We start from the raw sequence: 21,689 nt of genomic DNA on the forward strand, positions 1-21,689 counted from the left end.
AGTTGTTGATTACGATTCAGTTGTGCATTGATAGTACGAAAACGTATCAGTAACTTGATGTTATAAAACGTGTTGTTGTGTATAATTTAACAAGTAATTAGTACAAGCATATAAGTCGAAGTTTATCTGTTCCTGTATCGTAAGAGGGTTAAAAGCGATATCTTGGGCCCCTCGATGATTTTGTTTTGACATATGTGTCGGGCCCGGTCAGGACTCAATTGATGTCTTCAATTAATTTCTATGTCAAACAAATCAGAAATCGGGAAACAAACTGTTGGACAATAAGTATGACAATGTTCCATGTATTTGTCCACACGGTATCTTGAAGAACAGAGGATTATATGATCCCTTATCTAAAGGACGTGTCAGAATTCGATGACGGCTTTTGAGAGCTATGATTGCTAATCGGATTTTGAAGTTGCATTGGCAGTTATAGTTTGACTTATACAAGTGGGAGACTGTTGGATTAGGTGTCTAAGCCCTTAAGTATAATTGGTATGTACTTGTCCCGATAGTAGCATGGTCCATTCGGGTTGCCTTCACCGGAGCAATTTGATAGGATGAATATTTGAGAAAGAGGTTATTTGTGATTTATTAATATATTATAAGTATAATATATTAATTGAGAAATCATATTATTTAATTGGTATGGATTAAGAATTAATTTGGAATTAATTTAGTGATCAAAAGAGACTAATTAAATTAACGGGGACTGATTATGTAAATCAGTGATACATATAGTTTGGGTTAATGATCCATGATTGATTAATAATGGACTAAGCTTATGTGAGAGTCCATGAAGTGTTAGTCCAAATGAATTATTGGATCAAAAGCCTAAGTGAATGGATTAGGGTTTACAAGTGACCCTTTGAATTCTACACTATATATGTAACCCCCTAAGCCTAAAATCGACAAATATGTATTCTAAGAAGAAGCTAGCCGATTTTGGTGCCTGCAAGCTCTCTATCATTGTCCTCCATTGTTCTTGGTGTTTGTGACACATTTGAGGCATCACACTTGAGGTGCTAAGCTCTTGTAAGGCCAAGTTCTACAAGCTACAACAAAGAGGTAATCACCTAACTTGTTTTTATGTTTTAAATATCAATGTTGTATGCTAGTTAGGCTTCATGCTTTGGAAAATGAAAATTGCATGTATAACTAGAGAAAACTTAGATCCAAAGCATTAGGGTTGTATGTGCACCATAGGGATGTTATAGTGCTCAAAACCCATCAGACAGTGCCAAGCGTTTGGCACAAACTCTTGTCGACCAGGGAGTTCGCCAGGGTATCAAAACCCCCACGCCCGAACAGCCAAAACGGGGAGACAACAAACAGAAGTTCGGGAATAAGAAAAAGTGGCAACCCGCTCAAAGCCCAGTCAAGAAACAACAAACTGTGGTCGTCCATGCCATCACCGCCCCTACCGCTCCAGTGCCAGCCAAGCAATATGTTGGAACTCTTCGGAAATGCGACAAGTGAAACTACCATCACCATGGAGCCTGTCGAGACATGGAATGTAACAATTGCAACAGGAAGGGGCATACCGCCTATTTCTGCAAAGCGCCGGCACAACAAACCACCTAAGCCGCTAATGCTGCGGTGAGTCGTGCATGCTACGGTTGCGGTGAGACGAGGCATTTCAAGAAGGAGTGCCCGAAGGCACAAAACAGAAATAACGAATGCGTGGGAAGAGTTCTAGCAATGGGGCATGAGGAGGCCATAAGGGATCCCACCGTGGTTACTGGTACGTTTCTCTTAAATAACTCATACGCATGCATACTTTTCGATAGTGGTGCGGAGAAAAGTTTTGTGAGCCACCAGTTTAAACACTTACTCAAACAGAAACCCCAATCGCTAAATGAAACATTCACCGTAGAAATGGCCAATGGAAAAACAGAAAGCACTAAAGATATATACGTAGGATGCATACAAACTCTAAACAATCATTCCTTCCGAATCGACCTAATTCCGGTCACAATAAGTAGCTTTGGCGTTATCATTGGCATGGACTGGTTAAGTCCTCACCATGCCGATATCCTGTGTTAGAAAAGGTCGTCCGCCTTAACCTACCAAGTAGCAAAACCCTCGTCATTTATGGCGACAAACCCTGCGTGAATCTACAAATCATCTCTTGCATCAAGGCTCAAAAGTATCTACGCAAGGAATACCACGCCTTCTTAGCCCACGTTTTGGATGAAAAACAATGAGCGAAAGACATCAAAGATATTCCCGAGGTCTGTAACTTTCCCGATGTATTTCCAGAATACCTTCCGGGAATACCACCTATACGCCAAGTCGAGTTCAGAATCGACTTGATTCCTGGAGCCACCCCTGTAGCCAAATCCCCATACCGCTTAGCACCGACTGAAATGCAGGAACTGTCCAGTCAACTGAACGAGCTGCTTAGCAAAGGATTTATCAGGTCGAGCTTCTCACCTTGGGGAGCACTGGTCTTGTTCGTGAAAAAGAAGGACAGATCTTTCCGCATGTGCATAGACTATCGAGAATTGAACAAGCTCACTATCAAGAACCGTTATCCCATACCTCGAATCGACGACTTATTTTCTCAACTGCAAGGATCGAGCTACTTCTCAAAGATTGATCTAAGGTCGGGGTACCATCAGCTGCAAATTCAGGAGGGAGATATCCCTACATTCAGAGCTCTCTACGGTCACTACGAGTTTGTAATGATGCCATGTGGTTTGACTAATGCGCCAGCAGTGTTCATGGACTTAATAGTATTCATCGATGATATACTAATCTATTCACGAAGCAAGGAGGAGCATAGTCAACATTTATGGCAAGTCTTGGAGACGTTAATGGCGGATAAACTGTATGCGAAATTTTCGAAATGCGAATTCTGGATTCGAAGGGTAAACTTCTTGGGACACGTAGTCAGCGAGGAAGGGATACACGTGGACCCTTCCAAAGTCAAGGTGATTGAAACCTGGGCAACACCAAGAACACCAACAGAGATACGCCAGTTTTTGGGCCTTACCAGCTACTACCGAAGGTTCATACAAAATTTCTCCAAAATCGCAAAGCCTCTCACTACCTTGACTCAGAAGGGAGTGACTTTCAGCTGGGGGAATAAACAAGAAGCTGCCTTCCAAACGCTAAAACAAGCACTATGCAGTGCTACAATCTTGTCTCTCCTGTAGGGACCGAAGACTTTGTGGTCTATTGCGATGTGTCCAAGTAAGGCCTAGGATGCCTGCTCATGCAACGAGGGAACGTCATCGCCTATGCCTCAAGGAAACTCAAGACTCATGAGGTAAATTACACCACATACGACCTCGAACTAGGAGCAGTAGTATTTGCCATGAATATCTGGAGACACTACCTTTACGGCACAAAGTGCACCATCTTCACAGATCATAAGAGTCTACAGCACATCCTCAATCAAAAGGAGCTCAACATGAGACAACGATGATAGGTTGAGCTGCTAAATGACTACGAATGCGCAATTCGTTATCATCCGGGCAATGCCAACGTAGTAGCAGACGCCCTAAGTTGGAAGGAATACTCGGGCCGCCGAGTAAAATCATTAACCATGACCATCCATTCACACCTGTCCACACAGATCAATGAGGCGCAGCTAGAGGCCTTGAAACCCGAGAACGTCACAGGGGAGGCCTTACGGGGAATGGATAAAAACCTTGAAGTTAAGGATAACAAAGCTTATTATCTCATGAATCGAATCTGGTCACCGAAATTTGGCGGGTACAAAGACGTAGTCATGAATGAGGCTCACATGACCAAATACTCCGTTCATCCCAATTCAGACAAGATGTATCTGGACCTCAAGAAACTTTATTGGTGGCCAAACATGAAGGCAGAGATCGCTACCTATGTGGGCAAGTGTTGGATTAGTGTCTAAGTCCATAACTATTTTGGTATGTACTTGACCCGATGGTGCATGGTCCTTTTGGGTTGCCTTCACCAAAGCAACTTGATAGGATGAATTATGGAGAGAAAGGATTAATTATGATTTATTAATATATTATGAGAATAATATATTAAAGGAGAAATCATATTGTTTAATTAATATTAGTCAAGAATTAATTGATAATTAATTTTGTGGCTAAAAGCGATTAATTAAACTTAAGGGACTGGAACTGTAATTATAAGATAATTGCATTTGGGCTATGGATCACCTTGGAATAATAGGTTGGACGAATTCTATGGGGAAACCCATTAGAAATCGCCCAAGGGATATTCTAAAAGGGTCCATGGGCTGCTTAGGGCTTAAGCAGTCAGATTAGGGTTTCCTAGTTGAAAACCCTAATAGCCTACATGTATATATAGTACCCTTAAGCCCCAAAAACGTGGCTAAGAGTTCCACTAGGGTTTCCACATGTTTTGGGCAGCCTCCTCTTTCCTTATTCTTCATCCTCTTGCTCTTGGTGTTTGTGAGCCATTAGAGGAGTGACACTTGTGACTCTAAGCTTTCTAAAGCCATTACAAGGAGGATTTGAGATTGTTATTGGTACATAACAATTAAGGTATGATCTAAACCCTAATTCATATGTTAATATTGATTATCACATGCTAGATCTAGGGTTTATAGTCTTGGATGAATGCATGTACAATAGAGAAACCTAGATCCAAGCATTAGGGTTTGCATGAGCACATAGGATGTTCTTATAGCCTAAACCCATCAGTGGTATCAGAGCCTTGATTGGTTTCTATTGTATTGATGCCTTGGTTATTTGTTCAAGCTTTAAAATTGATTTTTTGGCTCCCTGACTGATGAACTCGGCAAGTTCCAATGTGGACTCGGCGAGTTGCTCCAACTCGGCGAGTCCATAGAGGAACTCGGCGAGTTCGAGCGTCAGTAAGAGCAGATTTCGGGATTTCTTGCTATTTTGCTTGAGGATACTTGCCTTAATTGTTTTGGGTCTTTAATATTCGAATTTTATCTTATATTTGAGAATATCCTTGATTAAACAAAAGATAATTACCAATTGATTAGATAATAACTTCCTTATATGATTAAAGATTAATTATTTATATTAATTGGGTAACTTATCTTGCAAGAAATTGAAATTATGTCAAATTTAGATAATCATTAAATTAATTGTTTAATTTAAATTATTTGCTATTTGATCCTTGTGTTTTTGAAATGTTTCAAATACTTGCCCTCAAGTTTTGGAATTTAAATTTTGATTAAAAGGTTTGATTTGAAATATTTAAATTCTAAACCCTAATGTTTTGAAATGTTTCAAAACTTGCCCTCAAGTTTTGGAATTTAAAAGTTGATTAAAAGTTTAATTTAGAAATGTTAGATTCTAAAACCCTAGTATTGTTTTTGAAAAGTTCAAATCACACCCTTATGGTTTTATTAAATTAATTAAGTGTATAATTAAAAGAGAGTTAATAAATCCATAGTGATATGGTTTACATTTAATTAAATTAAAAGTATGTTTTATTAAATTAGACCACCTAGTATTTTAAAAGTGTAAAATACACCCTACACTATATATAACATTAAAAGTCTAGTATTATATATATATGTATGAGTAAACAGTCAGTCTTACCGTTAGTAGGCCTCATTCACGAAGCTAGTCTATAAGGGGTGTTTAAGGAAATTGCCTATAAAATGGTGATTGAATGGGTATCCACTCTTACCCACCGCACTCTTGACTAGTGGAGGGTCGTTAGCCGAACGGGTAGGATAGGGCAAACCCTTTCCATTAAAAGTATAATGAAGTATTAAGTAACTAAATGTCTTATACAAAATTCCCAATCTTAGTTACTTTAGACAAAAGTGAATTGATGCAATTCCATGAAATTACACTTTGTGCCCTTGCGAAGACATTAGTGGAACGTGTGTGGCTAACCGGCACACTAAATGGTACTAAGCAAAGGTAGCAAAGGGTGACTCATTGTTTGTCATAGTTCGGTGGAGCGTGTGTGGTTAACCGGCACATCGAATAGGTGACTGTAACATTGGGGGCACCATGTAAGTTTGCATGGTTATTCACACCCTGTTTTGTGATCCTCGGCATCCCAGTCACAAATCGAGGGGCATATCGAGATTTAAACATGCCATTGAAATGTTCAATGAATCTCAAAAGATCTAGGAATTTTCAATAGATTTAAAACTTAAATTTCTTTTTCGTTTTTCGTGGTGGAAATTAGTGAATCGTCATTCACTTACCTTCAAATGTTCTGCAATTTGGGTTACGGCATCCCTCTCCCAAGTTGTAGAGTATTGTGTTGGGTCCTAGCCTTAATATCTCATTTGGGTGATTTATTAAGGACTCAATCAATCAACTAACTTGAATTTTTCTCCCGTTTTGTAGATGTCAAAGTATGACAACTATGGTCTTCCCAAATCCCGTGGAACAAGCTTTTCACATGAAGATGATATTCCACGATTCGATAGAGGAACACCAGATCATGCTTCACTTCCTCCACCTCCACCTATTGTTCTCCCTAACCCACAAGTTCAAAAGGTTGAAAAGTTCAAACTCACTCAAGCCCTTTTGGCAAGTAAACATGAAGAAGGAAAGTGAGTGTGTGCACACGTCCTAGAGATGAAGTCGCACATTGATAAGTTAAGAATGTTGGGGTCTGTTGTCTGTGAGGAGCTGGCTGTTGACTGGGTTCTTCAGTCACTTCCTGACTCATATAGTGAGTTCGTAAGAGAGTACTATATGATGAACCACGACGTAACCCTCATCGATCTCACCTATATGCTTATTGCTGCTGAATCAGCAATGATTTGGCGCACTGGAAAAGCAAAGTTGATTGGTGGATCTGCCTTCCAGACCTCTATGGATATAGACAATGGCAACGAAAGGCATGCCATGATCGAAAAGTTTGATCATAAGAGAAAGGCAAAGTCAGAAGTAGTTCCGTGTGTTGTTCCAAAAGAGTCAATTTGCTTTTATTGCCAAGAGAAGGGGCATTGGAGACGAAGCTGTCCTATTTACCTAAGAGATCTAAGAGATGGGAGAGTCAAAACGTATGGCTCTACTTTAGGTAAAATCCATTAACTAACTCTTTTAAGTTCCTATTCTAGATTCTTAATACATAATGTGATAAGATTACATTTCGATGTCTTGTAGGATCGAAGAAAAGAGAGGAATCTTAAGGGAAGAAGTGAGCGGAATCTAATCGTGAAGAAATGGATTTCGATCGCATTACTTGAAGATTAGAATCTTAAGCTACTACTTGGAGTTAGAATAGATTGCTTAGGAATATTTAACAACATAGTTTTTCAGTTGAATTGCATTGTAAGGGCAAATTTTTCCGCAATAATATAAATTTTGATTTTATATTATTTATTTATCCTTGCAATGGCGTGTATGAAAAATTGATGTAAGTTTCTATTATTAGCAATAATGGATTTGATTCTTAATTATGTTATTTGTGGAAAGGTCAAGAATTTACCAAATAGGGAAAGTTTCTCATCGCCCAAGTTTCAATTGAACAGAAACTTGGAATCATACAACTTGGTTGCATGATGAATGAGAAATTTCATATGTGGAAATTAGACTAATTCATTGACAAAGTGTCAAGTGAAGGACTAGGAGATCGAGTACACAAGGTTGTGTGTTGATCAAGTCCACCACAAGAGTAACAAAGATATTCGTCATGATTTACTAAGGTTAAGTAAATATGATTATACTTATGAGATTAAGTATAATTCTCAATTGATTGAAAGAGTTTCAATAAATAGCAGAACGAATAAGAAGAATCAAGTAGGCAAAAAGATAAAAGTTTCTCTATTCTAAGAAGAAGGGAGAGTACCTTTTTATTATGTTTTATGATAGGTCTTAATGATTAAGAACCATATCTCAATTGATCCTCTAAGTGAGTCTTAGTGCAATTGTATGTCTGAGAAGAGCAATCAAGAATTGAAGAAATGGTTAAATCAAGAAGTCAATCATACTTCGTTCCAAAACCAAGTCTTAGAGTTAAGATTGTGAATTGAGTGACAAGTCTTAAGAAGGTTTATAACATTCATCAAATGTGAAATTTGAAAAGGTTTTCTTATTCTTGCACAATTGGAAAGTTGTGATGTCTTGGATAAGACAAAGACCAACTAGGGCCAATTTAGTGAAGTGTTTTGTCTTGATAAAAACTACACTAACTCTTGAATATTTGTTTGTCGAGAAATGTTTATTGACAAAAGAATCTTATATGTCAAGGAGTCAGTGGGAGTCTTAATGGTCTTGAAAAGTTTCAAGAACTAATCGAGAATAAACCTTATCGATCATCACTAGCACACGACTTGGGGTTTACAACCTATCGTGTTGACATTATTTTGTTTCTGTGCCATTCCAATTAAGTTAATTATGCATGTGAGTTCTATGAGTTCTCATCTGAACGCATAAAAGGCAAGCACCTTGATCAATGAAAAGTACGTTGATATGAAAGGGTGAGCTACTTAACTACTTGGAAAACATGGTGGGCACTCGTGTTACCATAAGGCAAGAAATCAAGATTGAGAAAGTTCAGTCCATATGAGTTTGGATTTGTCGCAAACTTTGGTTTTGACAAATTCGCGTGGATAGGAACACAGACACCATTAAAATCTAAGTGTCATAAGATTCCCTCCTTCATGAAAATGACTGTGAGGAAATGCTTTCACTAAGAGAGATTTTAAGAAGATAGTGATTGTGAAATTGTATTCTCGAATTCTATTATGGTTACGGCATCCCTTTCCATAATTCGATTGTGAGATTTGGCAATTAGTCTGGATTGTTTAGACACACATATGAGCTATCTAAGGCAAAGGTGTATAAGTTTAAGAAGCTTAGATAAAGGATTATCAAAGCATTAGGTATTAGAAATATGAACTTCAGAAATTCAATAAGTATTGTTTTCTGGAAGTTCAGTTGTTTTCTAAAACATGTCAAAGCTAGTGGGAGCATAAGTGTTATGCTTATATGATAATAATCATCATAGTGGGAGCATAAATGTTGTGCTTGTATGATTATTAAGGCAAGTATTGTAAGTTAGCAATATTAATTATAGAAAACAAGAGTCATACTTTGCAAAGTCGTAAGGGTTAAATAGTTGTTTTGCTATAATTAAGGGAGAGAATATTGTACTTCGTTTCAAAATCTAAAGCTTAGATTGAGAAATTTTAATAAATTTAGTCAAAGGATACATAGTGTGTTCTTAAATTTCGATTATGATTACGGAATCCCTCTTCATAGTTCGAATTGTAAGAACGAGACACATAAAATATTATGGCAGAAGATGGATAAAGCATCATATCTTTATGTAAGACATTATGCATCGTGTTCCATACGCTTCGGGTATAGGATCGATTGCAAGTGCTATAATATTTGACCATTCTAAAATTTTCAAAATGTCTAGTGCATTTAGAGGGAAAAAGGACTAGAATCGGTTTTGACTAAAATAATTAAACAACTATCAAAGGACGATCCAAAGCTCGCTGAGGATTGGTCGCTTGTGAGTAGTTGGAAGTATGGTATTGGATGACATTATTATGAATAGATAAGATTCTATTAAGAATGAGTTGTCATATGCCAAATATGGAAATGTTTCCATATTGGGAGTTAGATATTAAGAATCTATGTCTAGATTAGAAACTTTTATGCAAGAAGGATGTTCAAAGGAATGTACTTTGAGTGAGAGACATCATATCTATAGAATTGTTTCTGATAGAGATTGGCCGAGTCTTGATGATTTTGAGCTGTGACTTTACGAAAGAATCATTGCATAAAATGTTAGAATCTAGCATAAGTAACAAGAATTTGATATTCTTATACTTGTGATAAGGATTGGGAGTTGTGAAATGAATATGATTGGAAATGTGTTCATTTGATCTATTTCACAAAGAAAGGACCATAGGTAAACATTGTGTGCATGCTGAGAGCATGGGACAAGTGTAGTAATAATTCAAGTAAGAAGTTGATTACCCGAAATAACAAATAATGAGTAATCAATATGGTGATTAAATAAAATGTTTTATTTATACCCAGAGTTTGGGGCCATATGGGATTAGTATTATTCTTGTGTTTCACTTTGCATGTTTTGACTTCCTGAATAATTAAATTATTTCAGAATAATCAAATTATTCGAATGGTCCACAGTCGTTCATATGTTGGAAGTAGGTATGAATGAAGACTGTCATGAATTGGTTTGTAGATTGTCTAAAGTGTATTAGACATAAGCAAATGTTTGCTGCAACGTTCATGAGTGCTTATGAATATGATTTGAGCATTGGATTAAACCCACGCTCACTTGGATCACTTCATGGATTTTATCACGAGTGACTGGTGAGACGATAATATCTTATATTCTTGAAACCGAGATGTGTGAGTTGTATCTTGTGAGTCGGTTACACATTGATAATATGTAAACGCACCAGTAACTTGGTGTCATAAAACATATTTTTGTGTGTGATTCGGTAAGTGAGTGCAAGCAAGCATTGAATCAAAGTTTATCCGTTCCTTTTATCCAAAGTAGGATGAAAGCGATATCTGTGGGCCCCTCGATGATTTAGTGATGACAAATAAGCGCTTGGCCAAGCCGGGACTAATTTGATGTGTTCAATTGTAGTCTGTTGTCAGTCGTCATAAATCGGAAATCGGGAAACAACACATAGACAGAGAGAATGATTTAAATCCATGTCTCAGTCTATACAATATCTAGAATGGAGGAATATATGATCCCTTATCTAAAGGACACGCTTCTGATAGGATCAGAGTTGACAGCGGTTTTTGAAAGCTACGATTGCAGATCAGGATCTGAAGTCATACACAGAATAGTTATTAGACTTATCCAAGTGGGAGACTGTTGGATTAGTGTCTAAGTCCATAACTATTTTGGTATGTACTTGACCCGATGGTGCATGGTCCTTTTGGGTTGCCTTCACCAAAGCAACTTGATAGGATGAATTATGGAGAGAAAGGATTAATTATGATTTATTAATATATTATGAGAATAATATATTAAAGGAGAAATCATATTGTTTAATTAATATTAGTCAAGAATTAATTGATAATTAATTTTGTGGCTAAAAGCGATTAATTAAACTTAAGGGACTGGAACTGTAATTATAAGATAATTGCATTTGGGCTATGGATCACCTTGGAATAATAGGTTGGACGAATTCTATGGGGAAACCCATTAGAAATCGCCCAAGGGATATTCTAAAAGGGTCCATGGGCTGCTTAGGGCTTAAGCAGTCAGATTAGGGTTTCCTAGTTGAAAACCCTAATAGCCTACATGTATATATAGTACCCTTAAGCCCCAAAAACGTGGCTAAGAGTTCCACTAGGGTTTCCACACGTTTTGGGCAGCCTCCTCTTTCCTTATTCTTCATCCTCTTGCTCTTGGTGTTTGTGAGCCATTAGAGGAGTGATACTTGTGACTCTAAGCTTTCTAAAGCCATTACAAGGAGGATTTGATATTGTTATTGGTACATAACAATTAAGGTATGATCTAAACCCTAATTCATATGTTAATATTGATTATCACATGCTAGATCTAGGGTTTATAGTCTTGGATGAATACATGTACAATAGAGAAACCTAGATCCAAGCATTAGGGTTTGCATGAGCACATAGGATGTTCTTATGGCCTAAACCCATCAGCAAGTGCCTGACTTGTGCCAAGGTCAAGGTAGAGTATCAAAAGCCCTCCGGTTTGCTTCAGCAACTGGATATACCCGGGTATAAGTGGGAGCGGATAACCATGGACTTCATAACCAAGTTGCCCAAGACGACGGGTGGACTTGACACCATCTGGGTGATCGTTGACAGGTTAACCAAATACATACACTTCCTACCAATAAAAGAGACCGACAAGATGGAGAAACTAACAAGGATGTACATCAATGAGATTTTACGATTGTACGGAGTGCCAATATCCATCATCTTTGACAGAGATAGTAGATTCACCTCACGGTTCTGGCAGTTACTACAGAAGTCCTTGGGGACCAAACTCGACATGAGTACAACTTATCACCCTCAAATTGACGGAAAAAGCGAGACGACCATTCAGACACTGGAAGACATGTTGAGAGCATGTGTGATAGATTTTGGTAAAGCCTGGGATACCCACTTACCACTCGTCGAATTCTCCTACAATAACAGCTATCACAGTAGCATCAAAGTCGCCTCATTCGAAGCCCTCTACGGACGCAAGTGCAGATCACCTCTACGTTGGGCTGAGGTGGGTTTCACGCAACTAGCAAAGGGACAAGTTCCCAATAGCATGCTTACCGGCCCGGAGATCATACGAGATACTAATGAAAAGATCGTTCAGATCCGTGAATGATTAAAGGTGTCCCGGGATCGGCAAAAGAGCTATGCGGATAAACGACGAAAACCCTTGGAGTTCCAGGTTGGTGACCGCGTACTGTTGAAGGTCTCACCCTGGAAGGGAATGATATGTTTTGGCAAATGTGGGAAGCTGAATCCAAGGTATATCGGGCCATTTGATATCCTTACTAGAATCGGCCCGATGGCTTACAAAGTTCGACTACCACAAGAACTCAGTAACGTACATCCCACCTTCCATGTGTCCAACTTGAAGAAGTGTCTGTCCGAAGAGACTCTTGTAGTCCCACTCGAAAAAATCGAGGTAAATGAGTGTCTACACTTCATAGAGGAACCTGTGGAAATCATGGACAGGGAGGTCAAAAGGATGAAACAAAGACGCATACCCATAGTGAAGGTCTGTTGGAACGCCAAGCGAGGGCCTGAATTCACCTAGGAACGGGAAGATCAAATGAAACATAAGTACCCACATCTTTTCCCTAGCCCATGAGTACTCACTCCAGAACTAATTTCGGACGAAATTCCCTCTAACGGGGGGATAATGTGACAATTGACAATTTTGGATCCAACAGAAGTCAAACGAACCAACAAGAGTCAAGTAAAGTCAATAAGTCAACGGCTTAGGAATCAAAACATTTGGGATTTCGGTTAGTGCATGGACCGAAATCACCATGGGATTTTGGTTGGCACATGAGCCGAAATCACCATGTGATCTCGGTTGGCATATGTACCGAAATCACAAGGTGATCTGGGTTGGTGCTAGGTCGAAATCACATGTGATTTCGGTGGGTTTTAGGAGGGATTTTGGTGGGAAATAAGATAAGGAAGGGTTGACTTTGTGACTTGATGTTTCATCCTTTCCAACACCAAGTTTTACCCAACATGTATCAAAGCATTTACCCAACAGATAACAAAGCAAATATCCCATCACCTTCCCTCCTTATCTTGGGTCGATATCATTCCCAAACCCCCCACCAGTTCCATATTTCTTTCTTATTACTCTATACTCTCTCAAAGAAGCAAGCCCAAAAATCTTCCAAGTTCAGATTTTCCAAGTTTGTTCTTAGAGTTTTGGTAAGTTTTCTTGTTAATCTCGTGTTTCTACACACTATTATACTAGTTTCATCTTATTTACACACATTATAATGTGTTAAAACTCTTAGGATAAGACCATATTCAAAGAGTTCATCAACCACTTCCAAGTGTTCTAGGCATAAAGATCTTCACCTAAAGCCCGCGTCTTAAACTCAAAGTTGTGGTATATATAATTAATGGGACAATGAATGAGATGATGGATAATAGGTGGAAGCTTGGTAAGAATACAATAATATTTTGTATTTTTGTTTTCACTCAGTGTTTTGTATGATTAAACAATTACGCTTCTTGACTTGTTACAAGTATAATGATAAATATAACTTGTGCTTTTGGTAAAATTCGGTGTGCCATATATATAATGCTCTTTTGACATAAAGGCTATCAAGCCAGATACATTTAATTCCTTTTGTCTATTAGCTAATATATCTAGCCATATTGGTAAGCAAGCCATATATATATACCAATCTATCCAAATTCTTTAATGACTTCTCACGTTTTAGCCAAAATTTAGGACTTAGCCCAAAATAACCATCAAAACCGTAGGTATTTAAAATAGTCTAGTGTTTCGGCCTTTTACCTACGATTTCGACTTTAATACATAAGGATTTTTTTTCAAAATTCAATACGAAACCGTAGACCTTAAAATGATCTATTGTTTCCTCTGAATGGTCTACTGTATCCCAAATAGTAGATCTAAAATGGTCTAATGTTTCGACAAAAAACCTACGGTTTTGGGTTCTTTTTTTTGGTATTTGACTACTATTTTCTAGAATGAAACAAGTAAGTATCAATCTTTTAATTGTTTTTGGTGAAATTAGTAGCTGACTAGTTGTTTTGCTTAAAATTTATTAGTTGTATTCCTTACTTATTGAAATTTTGACATATTAATTGGGTCCATTTTTTCAAAGAGACCAAACACCAATGAGTCAAATGTTGAAGGATCATCCAAAAAAGAATGCCTCAATTCCAATCTATCATTCCCTTCAGTTTGGGAAATTAATTGTAGTCAAAATGCATAAGTAGTAGTCAACTTCTAGCAAATAGTTAGTCAAATACCCAAAAAAAACCCAAACCCGTAGGTTTTTTGACGAAACAATAGACCATTTTACATCTGCTATTTGGGATACAGTAGACCATTCAGAGGAAACAATAGGCCCTTTTAAGGTCTATGGTTTCCTATTGAATTTTGAAAAACAAAAATCCTTATGTATTAATGTTACACCTCCAAACCAGAACGACGGAAACGTCTGGGGGTGGAGGACTTTCATGTACAGTATCATAACAATTGAATAGTAGCGATCAAAGAATTACAACCATAGTATTGAATAGTTAATATGTTTACATTGTACTCAAAAACATTTTCTACTTGATATCAACTGCATATGACATAAATAAATAACGTGATGCGACGACGCCCCATCCACCAAAATCTCTTGTGATTACCTGTTTACTGGTTTCCTGAGAATACTAGTGATTTTGAAAAGTGTCAGCAATTAAGTTGGTGAGTTCATAAGTGTTTTGTATGATAGAAAATCAGTAGCTTTTCCTTGTAAATTGATAGAATGTACTTTCAGAAAATCCAATATTTTCTTTAAAAATGAGCTATAAGTCTTAAACCCAAGACTAAAAATGTAATAATGTTGTATTGGAAAATAGTGATATGAAGTTTTATCTTTATATAAAATTACTTGAATATATGTTGACCCCGTAAACCAAATGTTTTGTTAATACCCCATGTTAGTTATCATAACCATGCTAATGACTAGTTGGCCTGCTACGACGTTCTTCAGGCGTCAGAATGTTATGACATTTGTCACCCTAGACCGACCGTTCTAACTATAGCTGTAAGGTCCAAATATGGATCTTTACCAGTAGTTAAGCAACAATCAATCACAGAATAAGAATAAGATGAAAAGAAATCAAGCTTGCACACGATTATATTGAGAAAATCGTCTGGTACAACTCGATAGGACTCTATGGCATCAACAACCACTAAAAGACTAACACCTCCTCTATATATACAAGACACGACCATAAACTGGGTTTGCGACCGTAAATAGAGTTTACGGTCGTAAACGTGTTTACGGCCGTAAACACAGTTTACGGTCGTAAACACACAAAAAGTTCAACAATCAACAAACAACCCATAAACACTATAACAGACTCATTCTAAACACAAAACAATGAAAGCCTAGACCAAACCATTTCCAGGGTCCTTCAATCTCCCCCTTGGTTTGGTTCTAGCTTAGACTCAATCCTTGTCGACCACCAGAACATCCGACGTTCCCATCGCTCCATTCCACATCTTCTTTTCAATGATCTCAGCCACCATCGTCATGTATTCTTTCGCCGCGGGCTCGAATATTGTTTCAGCCACCTTAATCTGCTGAGTAGCAAGATGATGAATGTCCCATTTGTGAAATTGAAGCAAGTCCCTTTTCTCATAGAGACGGATGCAATCATCTTTAAGCTTGATGACAGCGGCATCTGTTAATTCATCATATACCCAATACAGCATGGATGCAAGAGAACCATCAGGGTAGTTTTGAAGAACAGGGACTTGTTTCACTTGTGCGGTAGCTGGCCACATCACTTGTTTAAGTGGCTGATCAGTCTTGGGATCAAGCACATTGGGGTGAACCTTGACGATTGACTGAGCAGTCTTCATCGAAGGAAATCCTTTGGCAACTTGATCTTCCAAAAACGATTTAAACTTGCTCGCCCTGGGATTATTTGAAGGATTGGAGAAAGGAGCCTTAGACAGCTCAATAAGATCAATCTTGGTAAAAGAGTCAAAGTCGTGAGCGTCTTTGTATAGTTTATTTTTGCCGCTCTTTCTCCTTACCATGAACATGTTCATCGTGTCATGGAATCCCCATGAGATGATTCCAGACCTGTCACCATAAATGTCTCTGAAGCGATTTTCGCCCAGATCCGTAACAGTAACCTGTTGTTTATCCCAGGGCGCCTTATGATCTGCGCTTCGTTTGAATAGAAGTTGACCCTTTTCAGATTCCTGGGTCGACTTCTTGCGTTTTAAGGCCTTTCCACGTGGAGCTTGCTCTGGTTCCTTTTCAAAGCGGTCTACGACGGTGGTGGTTCTGATAGTTGTAGGAGCAATGGGAGCATCTTGATTAGGAAGATAAATTTGTGGCTCTTCAACAGATGACTTGAATTCGCCCCCAAACGTATATTCCAGCTTTTTCTTCAAGTCATAGTAACTGGCGGTTAGAAGGCCAAAATGAGTCTGGAGATCTGTAATTTGTTTGGTCTTCGCAGCATTTTCTTCATTAAGTTCTGCCATTTGAATACTGAGCTGTGTGTTTTCAGCTTGAAGGCCTGCGACCTTAATGTCAAGCTCAATATTCCTCTGATCCAACTCGACATTTTTCTGACTCAGAGCATCGACCTGCTTCTGAAGACCAAAAAGTGTAAGACCTTCTTCTCCTGTGTTATCACCCCCTATATAAATTCCTTTGCCACGCAAGGGTGATGTTGAAAATGGTTCTATGGCCCAGAGCGTTGCTAACTTGACAGAGGTAGCGTCGTGCTCTGGCCTCGGAGGAGAGAAGTCCGTTAGGAAGGACGAGCCACCGGTTTCGTAGAAGGTACTGGGACCTTCACTGATTGGCTCAGTTGAGACTATGACTGGGGTTGTTGTTGGTGGAGCTGAAGCACTTTGAGTCACCAGTCTTGGGTCAAGTCTTCGTCTTTTGCTAGGAGAAGGTGTAGTTTGAGTGACTGGAGGATCACTTTCCATCGGCGCAGATGTAGGTAAGACAACATCAAGGGGAGGAATCCCTGACGTCACCACCATAGGAATTGCTATTTCCGCCGATGTTTTGGTTGGTGGAGGTGTAGCTTCAAGAACATCTTCTTCTTCCCTTGTCTCAGTTGCCGGTTTAGCAACTTCATTGACATTGTCGAGCAACTCATTGAGGTTTACCCCTGTCAGGAAATCCTCGTTACTCCCAAAATTAACAGGAATTTCATCATTGTCAAAACCTGTGAGATCCAGGTCTTCATACAAGTCAGTTTCTGACCCCGACCCCCTGTGAGAATTTTCTTGAACCCAAGCGGATGTCAATTCATGTTCTGAAGCTACATCAACATTAACAGCTGGATCTTCTTCTTCTTCATGATATGAGACAGTGATGACATTTTCAGAAATGACCCTCTCGGAGGAAATTGGCTCAGATGACATTTTCTCTGACGTTCCATGCGACTCAGAAGACTCGTCAATTTCAGCAAATTTTCCAAATTTGACCAGAGGATGCAATCCTTGAAAAACGACTTTGCCCTTTCTATTTTGCTTGATAAGACCAACTGTGTGAGGGCCCAAGGATTTGATATCCAACTTGTCACCATCCTTGACCATTTCTGGAAACTGATCGTCGACAAACACTTGGATAAGCCTTGGATAAAGTAGAAATGCATCTCTGGTCCCCCGGGTAATGGCATTAATGTTCACCGAGAACTCATCAAGAATGAACTTTGAGAAATTAAACTTTATGCCAGCAGCCAAGGAGACAATTGCCCCGGTGTTTCTGAGAGAGATCTCATCGTCTCCTGATCTCCTGCCAGAAATGCAGCTCACGAACACGTGTGCCAGGAATCGCCAGTAAGGAGGCAGGAGCTTCTTCACTGTGGGAGGGTAGATACCCTCGTATCCCATCCTCTCAAGAACCCTTTGTACATCTTCAATTCCAATTTCAGTAGGGAAATTAGATTCATCAACGACAAGCAAAGTATTTCTGATGTACTCCTCCGTAATAGTGATCTTGCAACCTTTGACTATGGCTTCAATTGTTATCTCTCCGTTGACCTTTTCCATTTTTACAGTTTGCCAAAATTCCCGGATGATGTTTTGATAAATGACGGGATTTACTGTGATGGCATAGGATAAGCAGCACTCCCTTAGCCTGTAGATCATGGATTTGAACTCCGCATGAGCGACTGGAGGATCATCCAACACGATCACCAAATTGTGCATATCCGCGAACTTAAGATTGGCCATTTTTTTTTGCACTAAACAAGCCAAGTAAGAAAACACAGGATTTTAACAAGTTAAATCATTTAGTTTTCTCAATTAGACAATTTATTTTGGCTTTTAAAAATTAGTTTGACTACAAAATATTGGAGTTTATGGTCAAAATAGTCAAACATTGGAGTTTACGGTCAAAGGAAGTCAAGCATGGGTTTACGGTCAAAGATGGTCAACAGACCGTAAACTGAGTTTACGGTCGTAAGACCAAAACTTGGGTTTACGGTCGTAAGACCAAAAGTCGGGTTTACGGTCGTAAGACCAAAACTCGGGTTTACGGTCGTAAGACCACTTTGGGTTTACGGTTCTTGAATGATCCGAAACCGTAAACTCCTCGTGAACAGTAAACGCCGACAGAACTTTAAACTTCGATTACTCTTTCTTTTTTGGTCGGAATGGCGAATAGAGAGCATATCCTTGGTCGGATTCATCATACCTTCGAGATGTACTAGGCCGATTTCTCAAAAACTTCAACAAAAATTTCGATGAGAGAGAGTAGAGAGAGAGAATGTGATTGCGGCTGTAAAGGGAGAGGAGGAGGTGGAAAAGGGTTTACGGAAGTAAACTCTTTGTTTTATACTTCCTCAAAATAACCAGTCTCCCACACAGTGTAAAACCCAGTCTTTTATCCCGATAAAATTTTTAAGAATAAATCTCTTGAGGATTTATTTAAAATAAAAATAAAATAAAAATAAAAATAAAAATAAAATAAAATTAAAATTAAACTAAAAATAAACTAATTTCTAAAATTTAAGAATTAAAGGATTTAAAAAATAAATTTTGACAATTATAAAAAATAAAATAAAATTAGAATAAAAATTAAAAATAAAATAAAACAAAGGAAAATTTAAATTTTGAACAAACAAAATTTATTTCAACACTACTAACAAGATCTTGTGACACTGGGATCAAAGTTGTTAGACAGCCTTAATCCGCTTGTCGGTACCTTTCATCTTCACATCTTTATCTGGTCGATCGCCAGTATTGTGGTCTACTTAAACACGAAAAATCGTGACAGATTTTGGACATTACTATTTGTTACAAGACAGGTGAGCTTAAGTTCCTAGATACTATATCTTAAGGACCATTCAGCTGACGACGACCAGGGATATTGTTGTCCACCTAAATTGAGCAGCGAGATCTATAGACAATCTTTGAGAGTTCAATTGTTAATTGTACTGGAACATGTTTCCCGCTTCCTGATATGCCCCCGTAATCAAGAACTTCCAGAGTACTCCTTACATCGGGTGAGAAGACAATCATTAAGAGTGAGGATGAATTCAGACTATTATTAGTTATAGTTTTTAGAGGGATTAAGATGTAGAAGGGTGCATATACTGTGTACCAGGTCGGATTATGAGTCACGCAAAGGAGACAGTATATGGCTAACAGATGGGAAGAATTTCATAGATTTAATATGCAGAGAGATAGATTTGCATATGTTGCTGTCCAGGTCGGATCTCTTCCAATCACGCAGAGGAGGCAACATATGACTGACAGATAGGAAGAGAAAGAAAACAATTTTCTACAGACCTAACTTATCGGAATTTACCAGTCGCCCCATCAATACCGGATTTAAGGACAGAATCCGCACATCGAGGAGAAGTTAATCCACGGTTCCAAGTACGGGTTCATTTAATGTGACGAGTCGATTCCCATATATATCTCCCTGCTCAACCTATCCAAGCATCGTATTGTCAGGCTAAACGGATCTAACTAGGTCAAGATTTGTTAAGTCTAAGAATTTCTTAAGTTCAACTCTGCCTAGTCAAGTCCATTTATAATCTTTCGTGCCTACCGACGCATCAGCCCAGAGTAAAGACCCTTCAATTTTGGGTACGTTACGCAGACTCAGATTGCATGTTATCACTTGATAATATCACTTCCCAGTCTTTTATCAACAAGCAAAACTGTTAGAGACAATATTTTTGATTTTTCTGAAATTTTTAATGTTTTTGGATTTTTGTTTATTTCTCCCCCTAAATTTGTGCATGGAAGAGAATGAAATGACTAAAATGCTCAAATTTAAACTAAGAAAAACCTAAAAAACAATCCTCAAAACGAATCATTTTTAAAAATCCCACAAGCACATCGAATCGAGCTTTGTGAACAAGTCCGCCACATTATTATCAGTGTGAACATGTTCTAGCCTAATGAGCGAACGCTCATAGCAATCTCTAATAAAATGAATTTTGATGTCAATGTGCTTGGTTTTGGAATGTTGGACAGGATTTTTAGCGATTTGAATAGCAGCCTCATTATCACAAGAAATTGGGGTTTCTAGATAATTCAAACCGTAGTCCAACAGCTGATGTTGGATCCATATGACTTGAGAACAACAGGCAGACGCAGCTACATATTCCACTTCTGCTATTGAGGTTGAGACCGTATGCTGCTTCTTGCACTGCCATGAGACCATTCTATCTCCAAGAAACTGGCATCCTCCTGAAGTCGATTTTCTATCAAGCTCACACCCGCCATAGTTGCTGTCTGCAAAAGCATAAAGGTCAAATTCGGGATTTTTCGGATACCAAAGTCCCAGTTTTGGGCAACCTTTGAGATACCGAAAAATCCGTTTAACAGCAATTAGATGAGAGAGTTTAGGATTGGCCTGGTAGCGTGTGCATTGACAGACCGCAAACATTACATCTGGGAGGCTGGCAGTCAGATACATAAGCGATCCGATCATTGATCGATAATACGTCTGATCTACGGATTTGCCTTCAAAATCTGGAGTCAGTAAAGGTCTCTCCGCCATGGGTGTAAGAGCAGGTTTCGCGTCTTGGAACCCGAACTTCTCCAGCATATCATCCACATACTTCGCTTGGTGAATTAGGATTCCGGTAGAAGATTGTTTGACCTGAAGCCCCAGAAACATGGTCATCTCCCCAAGAGAACTCATCTCAAACCTTTTCTTCATCACACCTTCAAATTCCTTGCAAAGCTGTGGACAGGTTGACCCGAAGATAATGTCGTCAACATAGATTTGAACTAGTATCTGATCATTACCCACATGCTTGATAAACAAAGTTTGATCAATGGTGCCGCGAGAGTATCCATGCTCGAGCAAATGCTTTGTTAGAGTCGCATACCATGCTCGAGGAGCTTGATGTAACCCATACAATGCTTTGTCCAACTTGTAGACACGATTAGGGAACTGTGAGTCAACAAACCCAGGGGGTTGATCAACATAAATTTCTTCCTTCACCTTGCCATACAAGAAGGCAGTCTTGACATCCATTTGGTAGACCGTGAAATTCATGTAGGAAGCATATGCG

Source organism: Lactuca virosa, chromosome 3 (assembly GCF_052849685.1).
Source record: "Lactuca virosa cultivar CGN04683 chromosome 3, Lactuca_virosa_CGN04683_v6, whole genome shotgun sequence".
In the NCBI taxonomy this organism is placed as follows: Eukaryota; Viridiplantae; Streptophyta; class Magnoliopsida; order Asterales; family Asteraceae; genus Lactuca; species Lactuca virosa.